The sequence below is a fragment of the Buteo buteo genome, chromosome 2 (assembly GCF_964188355.1).
Source record: "Buteo buteo chromosome 2, bButBut1.hap1.1, whole genome shotgun sequence".
Lineage (NCBI taxonomy): Eukaryota > Metazoa > Chordata > Aves > Accipitriformes > Accipitridae > Buteo > Buteo buteo.
Genome location: NC_134172.1, coordinates 6,777,980 through 6,792,591, shown reverse-complemented (window position 1 = coordinate 6,792,591; position 14,612 = coordinate 6,777,980). Strand labels below are relative to the sequence as shown.

The 14,612-nt window shown below is 46.9% G+C and overlaps 1 protein-coding gene across 5 annotated transcripts in view; it reads right to left on the bottom strand.

The window, feature by feature from the left end:
- Positions 1-13,936, bottom strand: part of LOC142038847 (sodium channel protein type 5 subunit alpha-like) — a 217,149-nt gene extending 203,213 nt beyond the window's left edge. For 4 of the 5 annotated variants that reach the window (XM_075044717.1, XM_075044735.1, XM_075044752.1 and 1 more), the window contains exon 1: positions 13,724-13,936. The gene's annotated coding sequence lies outside the window, so the exon portion shown is untranslated. Of the gene's footprint in view, positions 1-13,304 lie in introns of all 5 variants that reach the window. The other variant, XM_075044726.1, reaches the window with a different exon arrangement.
- Positions 13,937-14,612: the final 676 nt, after the last annotated feature.

Genomic DNA, 14,612 nt, shown 5'->3' with positions numbered 1-14,612 from the left:
CTGTAGCCAGAGACATTGCTGGCCTTTTTAAGGACAAGAAGGAACTTTTCAAACACATAAGGAACCAAATGTATCCTGTAAGTACTGTCAGGTGCAACACCACGGAAAGGGCAGAAATGTTCAATACATACTTCTGTTCTGTCCTTGGGAAAAATCCATGCAATAGAGCAGTAATATGCTGAGAATGACATTCTTTCCAATTTAAGAGCGATAAAGAACTACAATATACACCAGCTTTTTTAGCGAGACTTTCTAAATCAACAAGTCAGGATAATTGCACCCAAGAGTTACTACAGACTTGGCCAAGATGTACTCTGAATATCAATGTTGCTTTCCCAGCTATTGGGACACTGTTGTAAAGCACCAGAAGAAAACCACAGTTACGGCAGTATTTTATACAGATAAACAGAAAGATCTGAGTGACTGTCAGCATCTCTGCTTTCTGGGCAGAAGAGCAGAATAGCTGATGCAGGGATTGGTTAATCAGGACTCAGAGGACAGTAATATAATTTGATGGGAACATTACCCCTGTAGAGCATTTCAGTTCTGATGTCCAAACACAAGGGTTATGGTGATAAATTAGAAAGGTTTAGGGAAGTATCACTACGGACAATTACGAGCTGGAAAACAGCCTCATAGTAAATGCTTCAGAGAGCTCAATCATACAAAGAGAAAGTAAACGGATGAATCAATCACTGTACCAGCAGCACCCTTGGACAACACCAGCTACAACAATACTACTACTCCACACCTTACAGAGTACTTTGCAGTCTGTCAGAATAAGATAGAAGAAATCCAGTGGCCAGGAACTGGCACAAAAGAAACATAAATCAGGTGTAATGTGCACACTTAGAAGAAAATAATTTAACCGTGGTTTACCAAAGACTGATAATTTACCAAAAACTGAAGGATGGAAAATCTATCCCCCTCAATTCCTGTTTTCTAGACAGTATATGCTTTAGCTCAAACAACACTAATTACTAGGAGCCCTCTGCTATTCTGATGACAGAGTAGATTATCAAGTTTTACTTTATGGTTTTATAATATCTAAATTAGAGGGTTGACGCTAAATTTTATAGCTTTTTTTTTTTTTATCCCACTACCAAATGAACAGAAAGGCACAAGCTGAAACCCCGTACTTGGACTTCAAAACACTGTGTGTCACGGTGTGTATGAAGCTCTGTTATAAAATGTGATGGGAGGGACGAGAAAGCTATCCAGCTAAAAATAAACAGATGCAATGGCAAAAAAGAACCATCACTGCAAATCTAGCCAGACTCAGGGTCCCTCACTGCAGAAAGATGGCTCAAATCTCCGCTCTTTTTCTGCTCCAGCACCTGCCCCAGCCCGGCCGCCGTCGGGGCTGCGTTACAGACAGGCAAGCGTCGCCTCGCGACACCACCTAATTGGCACCCATCCTTCCAGGGAGTGGGAGATAGTCAGCCTAAAAATAGGCTGCCTTCTGTTTTGGCTCTCCCCTCCCTCTGTCCCCCCGCAAAGGCACAGGGCTGGCGGTCCAGGGTAAAACACCCAGAAAAGCAGCAACCTCAGCGGAAGGCGCCGGGAGGTATTTTTTGGAGACGGAGGAGCGGGATGGGGTGTTATCGGGGTGGTGCTGAGCATCGCGTGGAGGGTCCCTGCTTGACGTCCCTCTTCTGGGAAAGAGCCGTTTCCCCCACCTTTAGCACGGGAGCTGCAATCCGAGCTCCCCCAGCCTCGCTGGAGGTGCAGGGACAGAACGGAGCCACCGAGCCCGTCCCTGCCCGCCGGGATGCTGTCCCCAGCCGACCCACAGCCACAGCAAAGCAGCTGAGCTTGACTCTCGTGGCAGCTCCCGCGGCAGGTCCCCTGTTGTTCCCTGCTCGGAAGCTCTCTCCAGCCATCCCGTTATTCTGCGGAGGCCTTTGCTCCAACAGTCCGTGCAATTTCTGGTTCACGGAATCAGTATTTACAGGCAGCAAAGCCTCGCAGGACAGTTTTTAATAGGAATTTCATTGACATTGAAGATCCTCGTAGGACTTTGATGAACACTTGAACTTTAGTCTGACATTTAAGTGCCTAAAACTCTGTATGAAGCCCAAATTAAGAGATCTTATACTCTGCTATTGATGCTTTCTCTCATATGCAGCTCTACGAAGCTCCTGAACATCAGTAACATTTCAGAAAGCATTGGTTCTGCTTTTAACTGGATACGTCAAGTCAAAATCAATAAGAGATTGATCTCGATTCTGCTTTTTTTAAAATTTCTTTTTAGCGTACAGTTCAGCAACCAAAGTGAAGAACTGCAGTCGATGAAGCTAACGTGCTTTGTAGCAAAGCTACCGCCCAGCTTATAAGGCGTTTTGCAAAGTTTCCCAAGCTCGTAAAGGCAACTGTGTAAATAATGTCACTTATTGAATTCTGTGGAGTGCTCTAACAGCAAGACTGATGGGTAGCCTAATACATTGTGTAGTTGCTATAAGCAATAATCTCCCATGCTAATCACAACTTTCACATTCATTAACATTATAGGAACCTCCTGGAAGAAATCACGTACCAGGGAACCATTCAAACATATGCAAAGCTAGCTATGACTGTAAAACCTGCTTTCAAACTGGCATTGGGAAGAACAATATCCAACATATTGTACATCCCACAGACCTAAATGTGCAGAGTGCTGCTTTCTGAGTCCTGCTTTGGGCCACGTGGTCCTGCAAACCACTGTGCACATCCTGCTGCCACAATTTAAAATGAGCATGAAGTGAAGGTGCTCTGCCTTCAAGGTGAGATCCTGGCCCACTGAAGTGAGAGGAGAAAATGCCCTCGCAAGAGCATTTCTCCGCGTGTTGCTGCTCAGCTTGTTTCCTGCCTGAGCAGGACTTTGGGTTAACATTGAGGAGGCATAACTTGACACGCTCACAAAAGTTAAGGCAGTGTTACTCCCCGGCCACCCCCAGAGACCATCTCACCATAAAAACAGTACAGTTGGCACAATCCCCACCTTGGAAAATAAACCTATGAACCACGGGGCTTATGGGGCTGGTTGTTGGCGACTCTATGGCCACGCAGGGCTGGTCAGCAGCACTCCCTGCTTTACAAAGCTGCTGTCGACCCAGGGATGAGAAGCTGAAAATGAAGGTGCCCAAGGGGAGCACATGGGATGAGGAACCTCCCTGGAATGGCTCTCCCACGCACAGGGAAATATCCTCCGTGTTTTGGGGCACGAGGGCTGCTGGAGCTGATGGGGACAACGCTGACGGTCTCTCCAAAGTATGCTTTAAAACACCTTCCTCCTGGTCCTGGCAGACAAGCAGCCCTCCAAAATAACCTCTCTAACAGAGATAAAGCTTCTCAGCTAGGCCACCCACCACAAACCACATCAAGGGCACTAGCCTGACATTAATATATACCGTTTTCAGCACTGGGTGTGCACATGCCTGTGTTTTCCCTGGCTTCTCATGACCTTTCGATCTCCAAAGTAATGGTGCATGCAGTTCCCTCCTGCTCCTTTCCTCCTAGAGGCAGCTTGCCCAGAAAGGACACTGCAGAGAACTGGGCACAGCTCGTTACATGCCTCTGCACTGGATCTGCTTATGACAACCTCACAATGGTTCCCAGCCTTGCGCCATCGTGATTTATCATTTGGGGTCAGAAGACCCTGTTTCTGTTCATCAAGAAAAAAAGGCAGCCAGCACGCACGCATGTCGCTCCCCTAGCAAGATGCTTAAGGAAGACGACTATATGCCAATTATTAGCTCAGAAAGCCACGCAATACATGGGGAAAAACCACCATTTTGATCTGCAATCGACTGCAGAGGGTGGGCTTGATTTATCAGGGAAGGCAAAAGCTGTTGCAGAGCTGGGCGAGGAGGAGGAGCCCGCTGGTGGCTCTCAGCCACCTCCATGCTCCTTTGATCCCGGGGCCATGCTGGCCGCAGGCCAGTCCCCGCTGTGGGCTGTGTTAATCTACGCTGGCCATGGGTGCCTCCCAGGAGGCTCGGTGGCAGCTGGGGATTACTGGGGTCAGGGACACCCTCCATTTTCCCTTCCTCGTACCACTCGCAGCGATGGTCGGGCCAAGGGCTGGGGGAGAAAGAGCCGCAGCCTTGTTGCAAGGTATCCTCAGCGTATCCCCTGCTGCCTTTTAGCCCGGTTTGCACCAGCTTCTTGCAATAGCTGGGCACGCATGTCCCATCTCTTCCCAGCAAAAGGGGAAGTAGGCAACTGGTGGAGCTGGAAATTGCATTTTCTATAGCCCTGCTTCATTCCTGATTTGTTTATACACGTATATAAATAAAATATATATTTTCTACACATATGCATATATATGGTTATTAATCCATAGCTGATGCCCATAAGTGGGCAGCAGTGCCAATACAGTCAAACATCCCCCAGGCGCACAGGGAGACTCAGATATAACAGCATGCGGAGCGGGATTAGAGCAGGAGGGCCACGGTCCTCTGGGACATCATCCTTGTCCCTCTTTCACCTCCTCCAGTCTTTCGACAGGACCACGGGCTCTCTCACAGCTGGGGGCACCTTTGGTCCCTGACTCCTGACACCCACTCCTCAGCAGGTGGCACACGCAGACCTATCCACAGCCTCCTGAAGCCAACGGGGAGCTTTGGTGGGTCTGGATCAGGCACTACATTCATATGATGGAGCCTTTTGAGATGTGATCTCAAAAGAGGCTGAAATCCCAGGGCTTTGTTTCCAAGTTGCCTTTAAAACGATACAGTTATAGCCTACATCTGGCATTACCTGATCTCATGAACCTGGTTGATGTAGGTTAAGCAGTCACTGGCCTGGCAACAGGACACTAAACATAAAATACAATATGGTATAACAATAGAAATTCTGTGAACAACCCACGGTGCCTAAGTAATCTGCTTCCCTATGGATCTCTGGTGGATTCATTGCTGTGTGGTATGTGGCTGAGTCACCCTACAGTCACTTTCTTACATATGACACTCCTTTGAGTATCTCTACTGTCTATCCAGGAACATCCTTTGACAGCACTTGCAAACCCCAGATATCTTTTAGTCCTGAATCTCTGAATCAAATTGCCCAGCGGGTTCAAAAGCTACAGGATAGAACAGATGTGTAATGAGAGCAATGGTAAACCAACTGAGAAGCCCAGCAACAAAAGATGATTTTCTATGGTTTGTGCAATGAATGACTGAATACATAGAAAATCAGAATTTCCTGTGCAACAAAGTAATTATGCTATTTCCTTCTTATATTTAACCAATCCAAGCGCTAAAGGGATACAAAAGACATTACATCTGGCATAATAGCTAATCAAAAAACACCTAAAAGACAGCTTCAGAAAATTCCGGGGAGGGAATGATGTTTCAAAGCGTAATGCCAGATCCGAAGAAGTCAAAAGGAGCTTTACCTTTGGCTTCACCGGGCTTTGGATCAGGCCCTTAAAATAGTTCTGGAAATGTTCCAGAAAACTTATTTCAGCTACATGTAAGCTCTGTGCTTTGCAGCTATTCAGTAATTTTCACTGTTAGTGTTAAACTGTCCAGGGGACTTTTATGCTTGTAAACAAATCCTCCATCTCCCTATGTTGCTTTTACGTTGACGCTGCATCACTGACTTCGATAAACAGTCTCCTGATTCACCCTGTTATGAGACAGTGAGTGGAATTAGGCACCAGAGATGTGTCTAAAAGCCTTGGTTTCAGGTTCTGAACATCACTTTAGCTAATTAATAAAAGAAAACCACAGCCCAGAAACTTTCAATGTTTTCAGACCATAACCTCATATTCAGCCACTTGCTCTGTTCCCAGGACTCTAGAGTCACCAGGTCTTTTTTTTTTTGTTTTTAATTATTGTTATTGTTATTATTGTTTTGGGGGTCTTTTTTGCCTTTCTCCGTATTTCTTTAGAAAAGGCAATGTGTGACTCAGTGCAGTGTTTCTAGGTTCTTTCTGGCCTGCCCTGAGAAGCCGCTAAAAAGCAGAGAGCTTTGCTGAGTCTTGACTATTGAGCTCACAGCAAGCCCTGCCAGCCCAGCACCGCTCAGATTTCACAACACGGGGAAAACCCGGGGAAAGCTGGAGGAATCTTTTAACGAAAAGAACAATTTTTCACAGATCTAACAGCACACGAGGAGCAGCGCTGCATTTCACAGCTACAGAAGAAAGCAAGTTCTCCAAGGCAGCCAGAAGGACATCTGTACACCTTGCAGATAGATGCTCTTTCAGACACCGTGTGGTCATGACAAAACATTTGGGGGTTGTCAAGTTCAGGCAGCTTCCTAGAAAAGCAAACTCAACGTAACTCAAACGAAACTTCCACTAAGGGCAAAAGAAGCCAAGAACTCAGACACTTTCCTGGGAAAGTTTCTACCCCAATTTCATCCTCCCGTGAAGAATTCAGATCCTCGATTCAAAGCTGCCTGGACCCAGCAGGAATAGGAGCACAGCGGACCTACAGGAAATTTGTTCTCGACTAAAGTAATAAAGTACTTCTTTAGCTAATGTACTACTACAGAAGTATCAAGAAAGAATGGGACAAGGGGGAAAAAGCACAGAGAGGATTTATTCTGCCTTTTTCTTCCATATTCATATGATGATTCCTTTTTTTTTTCCTTTTAGTTATGACGTATGGTTTCATAACAACTATTTACTTTTCTCTCTTTATCTAACAGCTGTCTGCTGAGAACGATGGAAAAATAAACTAAACATGTTAAAAACGAGAGAAACTATTCATATGCAATGTATAATTGCATGCTATATTTAAATCTCCGTACATTATCTTTCAAATTATATTTAGTTTCAACAGGAGGAGAAAAAAATTCCCCCTTACTTTCTAAAATTAGCAACGGAATTTGTGTATTGTTTTCAAATACAACCACTCTTCCTCAGAAACTTTTGCCAAGGAATAATTAATGGTTGCAGACAGGGAATCTGACTACATCGGATGTATTTTGACATTGGCCCACCTAGAGCAAAAAAAACAGGGAAGTCCTCAGGGAAAGGGCTGTGTAAATCTGGATTAGCTCCGCTGAAGCCAAACGAATCGATCTGGATTTACGCCGGTGGAGCCGAGAGGAGGATTCACCCCTCCGTTTGACGGACGCAGGGAAGAAAAGAGCTACGAGGACTTCAGCAAACAGGGGGAACTTTGCCACGCGCCGCAACTCTGAAGGGGTTATTTCCTAAGGGACGCGCAGCACGAGCCGGCGGCAGCCCCTGCGCTCACATGGATGGGAATTACACACGCGCATCGAGGGAGATTAGACCTCTCGACGTGAAACACTGTTGAAACGAGATAAAAGGGGAAAAAAAAAAAAAAATTCTTAAGATACTTGCAGTGCTTTCCAGACCCTCTTGCCGCAGACACCGCTGGCAACGCCTCCGGCCCCTCCAGCGGGACGGGAACCGCGCGTAGCTCGATGTGGGAGGCTGGAAATGGGGCTGGGGAGGCAGCGGAGACGATGTGCTCGGCCCTGGGGAGGGAGAGGGGGGGTGGCTGCGTCACGCCGCCGCGTTGGCTGTACTAATATGGGGAGCAGCGGCTGCCAGAAATCCTCGTCCGGAAGGAAAGGACAACCCCTGTAACGTGAGAGCCGGCGCGGGCCGGCAAAGCGGGGGGCAGACACGCGACCGTGGGGGGCTTCGGAGGGTTTAGGGCTTCCCCGGGACAAGAGGACGGCACCGTCGGCCGCATCCGATATGGCAGGAGGAGGAACAGGTTTCGGGTGCTGGGGGGTCCCTTCCCCGCAGCACCCAGCTCTATTAAACGTGGCATAATTACCCTGTTATAATCAGGCAGGTATTTTAAAGAGGCTTTAGTGTGATTTTATAATTGTGCGTTATGTAACAGCTACTAACGTGTCAGGCCTCAGACAACGCTAAATGCCTGTCTACAGGTCAGGCTGTAATACTTTAATGATGTGTTTGAGCGGTTCAGTCTGGGCTTAAACCTCTCGTTATCGTGCCCTCCCTTTCCACCCCCATCCCTGTCCGGAGGCTTCGGCTGCAACTCCAGCAAGGCAGCCGTGCGCGGAGATTCCTCCCATCACCGAAAGCCTCCCTCTAACATCTCTCTCCGTAGCCCCCTGCCCACTTTTGGCGGCTATATCACGGGGAAAAACGAAAACTTCATCACGGAGTTGCTCCTCTTTACGAGCTTTACATGATGGTGAGCCATTTTTAGTTTATTTAATCATCACCTTTTTCTAAAGTTCATGTTTTTCAGGATTTCCCAGGGGCAGCGTCTGCCCTTGTACAGCCCGGCAGCAGAGATGCTCCTCAGAGGACTGAAATGGGCTGACAGCAGGGCATAAAACCTGAGCTGGCTCCTACAGGGGTGAATGTTTGCTCACTGAAAACCACTAGAAATGATCCCTCTGTGCTGTCCTGGTTTGGTTACCCAGGACCAAGCGGGAATCTGGTTCTGTAAAGCCGGAGCCGTGATGCACACACAGCTTGTTAGACCCAGCGCGCTGCAAGCCAGACGTATTCAGCCACCAAGACACTAACAAAACTGCCCATTTCTTTGGATAAAGTGACCGTTTCATTATGACACGAGAAAGAATCTTGGAAAAATCACTTTATAAATAATACAGTCTTTGAGAATGGATTTTGGCCTAAAAAGTTAATATCTAATCTATCTCCAGCTAACGGGTCTTGAAGGAATTTGTTCACGGGCAAGTTTTTCCATAAGTTCTTATTACACAGATTTTCCAATTTTCTCTAAAGCCTTTAGAAACAGCAAAAAAAAGTCCCACAACTCCTCCCTTCCAAGACCCCTCCAAAGCCCCAAAATCTGGCTTATTGGTCAGAATCAGCCTGCAAATGCCATGAATATTGAGAGGGACTCCTTGCTTCTAACACAGACACCTTACTGGTGCTTACGGTCTGCGTTCAGTTACCTAGCTTTTCCACACTTAAAAATGAACTTGACACCAATAAGGCCTTTTAAATATCCCATACTAATACTGGAGTTGGATTAAAATTAATAAAGCACAGCTTGCAGATATCTTTCAAATTATAACTTGGAAGCAGAGCAGTTTTAGTACCTTAGGAATCCAGCAAGCTTTAAAAAGCATTTATAACCTGTTGGTAGGGCTCTCGGCATTGCAGCAGAAAGCCTCTTTGGCAGAAGTTTAGTGAACCAGGAAAGTTCAATTCAAGCTGAAAGATGAACTAAATAATCTGGTAAAGAATGGGCTTATTTTTTCCAAGATAGAAAAGAAAATCTTCTCATTTTAAAAGTAAATAAAAAAAAGGCAAAGGGAAAACTCAGAGCTTAACAGAATTTTTAATTTTTCTGTATGCTTTGGTAAAACATTATTTGATGTGTGGTATCTCTACATTTAAAAAGTTCTTGCAATATTATGATAAAAATAAAAAGAAGCCATTCTTGTAATGAAGAATTGTGATTAAAAAAGGCTTTGTTCATTAAAAAGAGCAGGGAGGCATGTTTTTTGCCAGAAAAGATAAGAGATCTTTTGACATCAATGAAAATTTTGCACACACAAGATTCACAAGGTGACCTCCTCACAGGAGGCCAAACCGCACCTCCTCAGAGGTGGGTGTGTTAGAAGAGAGCGAATTTTTGTGGTTCATTTGCCATCTTTCCTGGGAATATGCCTCCGTGAACTGGGACTGATAAGAAACCTAAAAAGAAGGGGTACAAATGGCGATCACAACAGCTGATACTACATGCATTTAACAAAACCAGCATGCCCACTCTGTCCCCAGCCTTCTTCAGGACTGGGATGGGGATAACTTTGGTAAATGTCTCCTTGTTCTTCTCCCAGATTAAAATCTGAACAGCTCCACAGTGGGATCTCACCTACTGCAACCAGGCAGCCCACAGCTGGTCCAGTAACACCATCCCGGAACAAGTGGGAAATAAATAAGGAAACGCTATTAATCCAAGGGAAAGAAAGTAAGGGCAACCACATCACTGCAGCTACAATTAAAGGAAGTCACTGTCTGTATAATGCAGCAAAAGGATCCTCCACAACAAACTTTCTAAACTACCTGGGTCTCTTCGGTGACACAAAAACCGCAAGAAGGAGAGAAGGGTTAGGGACATTCCAGTTCTGGAAAAGTTTTCTTTTCCTCATTATTAGTAACTCTAATTACTTTGAAAGAAGAGCAATGAGATAAATCCTGCAGAGCCAGAAATGTGACCTGATTTCCTTCCTGATTTAGAAACTGTCACTTTGCAAGAGAAACCCAAAGAGACAGAGCCAGGTCAAAGAGGGCCCATCAGTTTGGTTTGCAGAGTAAATAATAAACCAAGATCAATAGAAATATAACCGGGGTTTTCTTTTGGTAGATGTTTATAAGGACGATGTTATTTAAAAGATAAATAAACACTTGTTTATCTGAACTGTTTGCAGTCATACATGACACCATGGAAGAGATATTCACTATAAGCAAACAGGAATATACCCGACTGACTTTGTGTATTTTCCTCTAGGTTAGATGGTAAAAGTGAGAAGCAATGACAGAATTTAAAATATAAATTGCTTCACACTATGATTAAGGCCCTATCTCAAGACAGCACGTAAACACAAAGCAGAAAAGTCAAGCATGTACTTAAAAGTGATGCTGCTTCTGTGATACCTGAGTTTTATTTAACAGAACTGAGAAATTACTTGTTGTCACCTTTTAACTATCAGAGCTATAATTTTCCAAAGTAATTCTTGAGGACGATTGGAGACAACTTACAAGGTAGTAATTTTCAGGAAGAACTGAGCACCCACCCTCTGAAAACAACAGGTCTCTTCTCTGTTTTTCAAATTGAGCTTCCAAAAACTAAGATATCCGAGGTGACAACAGATAATAAAAACCTGTTCCTTCTGAAAAGCATGACCAGGATTTCCAAGCAACCATCAACATGCTTTAATATGCAACCCGAAATGTTCTTTACTCACATACATACACAGAGCATTCCTTCAAGATACTGGATAGAAAATGGTAATGAGAGAGAAGAGAGAAGAGAGAAGAGAGAAGAGAGAAGACAGAAGACAGAAGAGAGAAGACAGAAGAGAGAAGAGGTCAATCCCTGTCTAATATCATAAGTAGGATCTTTTAAAGAAATTAAAACTAACTGTATTTCATAAATCTCCCATGCCCGTCAGGATGTCATTTCCTATCAGGACATTTTTAAATATAATTTTGACAAGACATTTAAATCAAGAGTACAGCAACTACTCAACGTTTTCCTGTAGCCTGTAAAAGTCCTAGGAGGTGTCAGCTGGTGCCACAGGTGTTACTCCTTCATAGCGAGAACTGAGGCCAGTTTCTGATTCAAGCCAGGAATATAATGTTTTCAACTCGGTTGCAGTTTTAAAGTCTGTACCCATAAGCTGTCACTCAGAGTCAGGAAGCCTCATGGTCTACATACACCCTTCATGGTCAAGGTATTTAGGCTACATACCCAATGATGCAACCGAATACCTTTGTGAGCTCTGACGAATGATTGAGGGTATGAAACGATATCAGTTCTCTACCATACTGTACAGAGTTTTTGCATGCTTTAGATCTGCAGGACTCCTCACAGCATAAACTACTTCTCCGTGCAAACACAGGCATTAGACTCTGACCCTTTGTGTTTGTAAAACCCTTTGAGAGTCTCAGACAGAAGTACAAAGCTGTATTATGAATGGATTCAGAGCAAGTGTCGAGAACTGAGAAAAAAACCATGTTACAACATTGAACTCCAGTCACATATAAGTTAAGTAACATATTCATCTATGATTATTTCTGGCAATACTGTGATCTGCCTCATACCAAATCTTACATAAACTCCACTACTTAAGGCTGAGACCTTTTGGCACATTAATCTAAAAATATCACAACTTGCAGGACAGGCTTCCATTGCTTAAATGTTGAGACACTTGCCCCCAAAAGACATGTTTGGTTTTTTTTAAGGACCCTCTGTTTCTGAAGCTGTCTGTCAACCGTGTTTGCCATTTGAAAAGGCTACACCAGAAAAAAAAGAAATGTTACCAAAATCAGTGGACATCACTCCAATCCCATTTGCATCATTCCCATCCCATCCTGACACTGGGCTCCCCTCAACTTTTTCGGAACCAGATGTCTCATCGGAGGCAATCCACTCAAACCAACAGCAGCGACACTCTCAGAAATACCACTTTCTTGGTCCATTAGAATAAGGGGGTTTCACTCCTCGCTGCCTCACAGCTCTGACCTTTCCAATTCTCTGCCACCAAAAGCTTATAGGATCTGCCGGATCCATCTGCGGCTCCACCTGGCCCGCTTTCCCACGCCAAAACGACGGATCAAATATACGTGTCTGAAAACACATCCCTGCTTTCTCTTCCTACCACCCGGGCTGGAACCTCCTCTCCCCCCCCCGCTCCCGGTTTCAGCCGAGAGGAAGCCTCCAAGACCACTTCTGCAAAGCCCCGAAATCCTGGGAAATCGCAAGAAAATGAACTTCAGCACCTTGGACAGGACACACGGACGGAAAATCGCCGAAATCGGCTCATCGGCCCTGAAAACGCTGCGCCTGGACGTGACCCTCTAGGACACATCTGCGGGCCTGTTTATTTTTAGTATTGACAAATCCTCTTTGAATCGCCGCGTTTATTCCACTATCCACCCTGTATTTTGGGAAGAGCTGCTCGCCAACCCGGCGGTGGGAGAAATCGGGGCCAGCAGCTCCGGATCCGACGCCCGTCTGCGGGATCAGCGGCTGCCCCAGTTGCAACTGGAAAGGCTCGGCTCAAGCACTCACAAAGCTCAGCTTATCCTTTCCAGGCAAAACAAGACCTGTTGCTGTAGGTGTGCGTGGCTCGTGCGTTTCTCCGCTTCCTAGAAGCTCATCTCCACCTCCTCACCCAAACCTCCAGGAAAAATGAAATAAAAAGCTCTGATTTATTCCCATTGCAGCCCCACTTCGGTTGCATAAGTTTTGCTTTAATTCAGCTTTCGTTCTGTCTTACAGTGCTCCCAGTATGTCACTGCTCCCCTCAGGGCTGCCTCAATAAAAACACGATCACCTTGCCGGAGCGCAGCACAGCTTTCCCTGTTTATTCTGTTATTTGCACAAGCCAAGTCGAGTTTTTAATTTGTGCTGCTAAAAACTCCAGACGTTTTAAGCAGAGGTATTCTACAAGCAGCTCTGAGGCGAGCGGTGCCCGTTAAGATATACGCTTAAAATATGTCAGTTCTTACAGTAAGTAATACCAGTAATACTCTCATGATACAGGAGAACGGCACATTTTCCCTGCCACCACAGAAATCCCCGCTCCAGTTCATTTCTTCCCTTCCAAACGTGCCACTAAATTACCACTCCAACACATCTGACGCCACATGACATTACCGAACGATTCGCCGAGTCTTTTTCCCCGTCGTTCTTTCTTTCCGGCACTTCTGCGAGAAGCGAGACGGAAACTAGACCGTTTCCCTGCCGGAGTTCCCCCTTCAACGGCAAAACAGATCCATCTCTCTCTATCCTCCTGTCTTACACCCCGGCGCAAGCTTTGCTGAGCCAACTTCTCCCTCCTCCAGCCCCTGGCAGCCCCTCCGCCACCCTGCCCGGACAGGGCGGTCGCGGTCCCCCCTCCTCCAGGGGAAAGTTTGGGGAAGGGAAAAACCCCGGCACTACCCATTCCTCCTCCACGACACGCTCGGAACCGGACGTTTTTTTGGTTTCTTTTGCCTCTTTTTTTTTTCTTTTTTATTATTATTATTTTATTAACAAGCAAACAAAAAAAAAACAAAAAAAAAGGAGAAACTTACATCGGTTTATTTAATTTTTCCTGCTAAACCATGAGTCCCAGAGCCACTTCATTGTATCCACAGAGTTTTAGTCCCCGAGCGGTACCGTCCCGCGGGAAGGGCCCGGTTGCCGGGCGCGGAGGGCGCATGGCTCGGAGCCGCCGCGCCGTCTGTGCGGCTGCCGCGGGAGCGCAGCCCCGGCCGGGCGGCTGGGGGGGAGAGGGGAGGGGGAGAGCGGAGGGAGGAGGAGGAGGAGGAGGAGGAGGAGGAGGAGGAGGAGGAGGAGGAGGAGGAGGAGGAGGCACCGCCCGCCCCTCCCCGCCCCGCCCGGCCGGGTCCGCAGTGCCCCCTGCCGGCAGTGAGGGGGGGGGGAGGAAGAGGAGGAGGAGGAGGAGGAGAATGGGGAGGGGAAAGGCTAGGGGGGAAGAGGAGGGGGGAAGCGGGATGGGGAAGAAGGAGGGGGGAAGCGGGATGGGGAAGAAGGGAAGCGGGATGGGAAAGGGGGGGGGAAGCGGGATGGGGAAGAATTGGGGGGAAGCGGGATGGGGAAGAATTGGGGGGAAGCGGGATGGGGAAGAAGGGGGGGGAAGCGGGATGGGGAAGGAGGGGGGGGAAGCGGGATGGGGAAGGAGGGGGGGGAAGCGGGATGGGGAAGGAGGGGGGGGAAGCGGGATGGGGAAGGAGGGGGGGGAAGCGGGATGGGGAAGGAGGGGGGGGAAGCGGGATGGGGAAGAAGGGGGGGAAGCGGGATGGGGAAGGGTGGGGAAGCGGGATGGGGAAGAGGGGGGGGAAGCGGGATGGGGAGGGGGGGGGAAGCGGGATGGGGAAGGAGGGGGGGAAGCGGGATGGGGAAGGAGGGGGGGAAGCGGGATGGGGAAGGAGGGGGGGAAGCGGGATGGGGAAGGAGGGG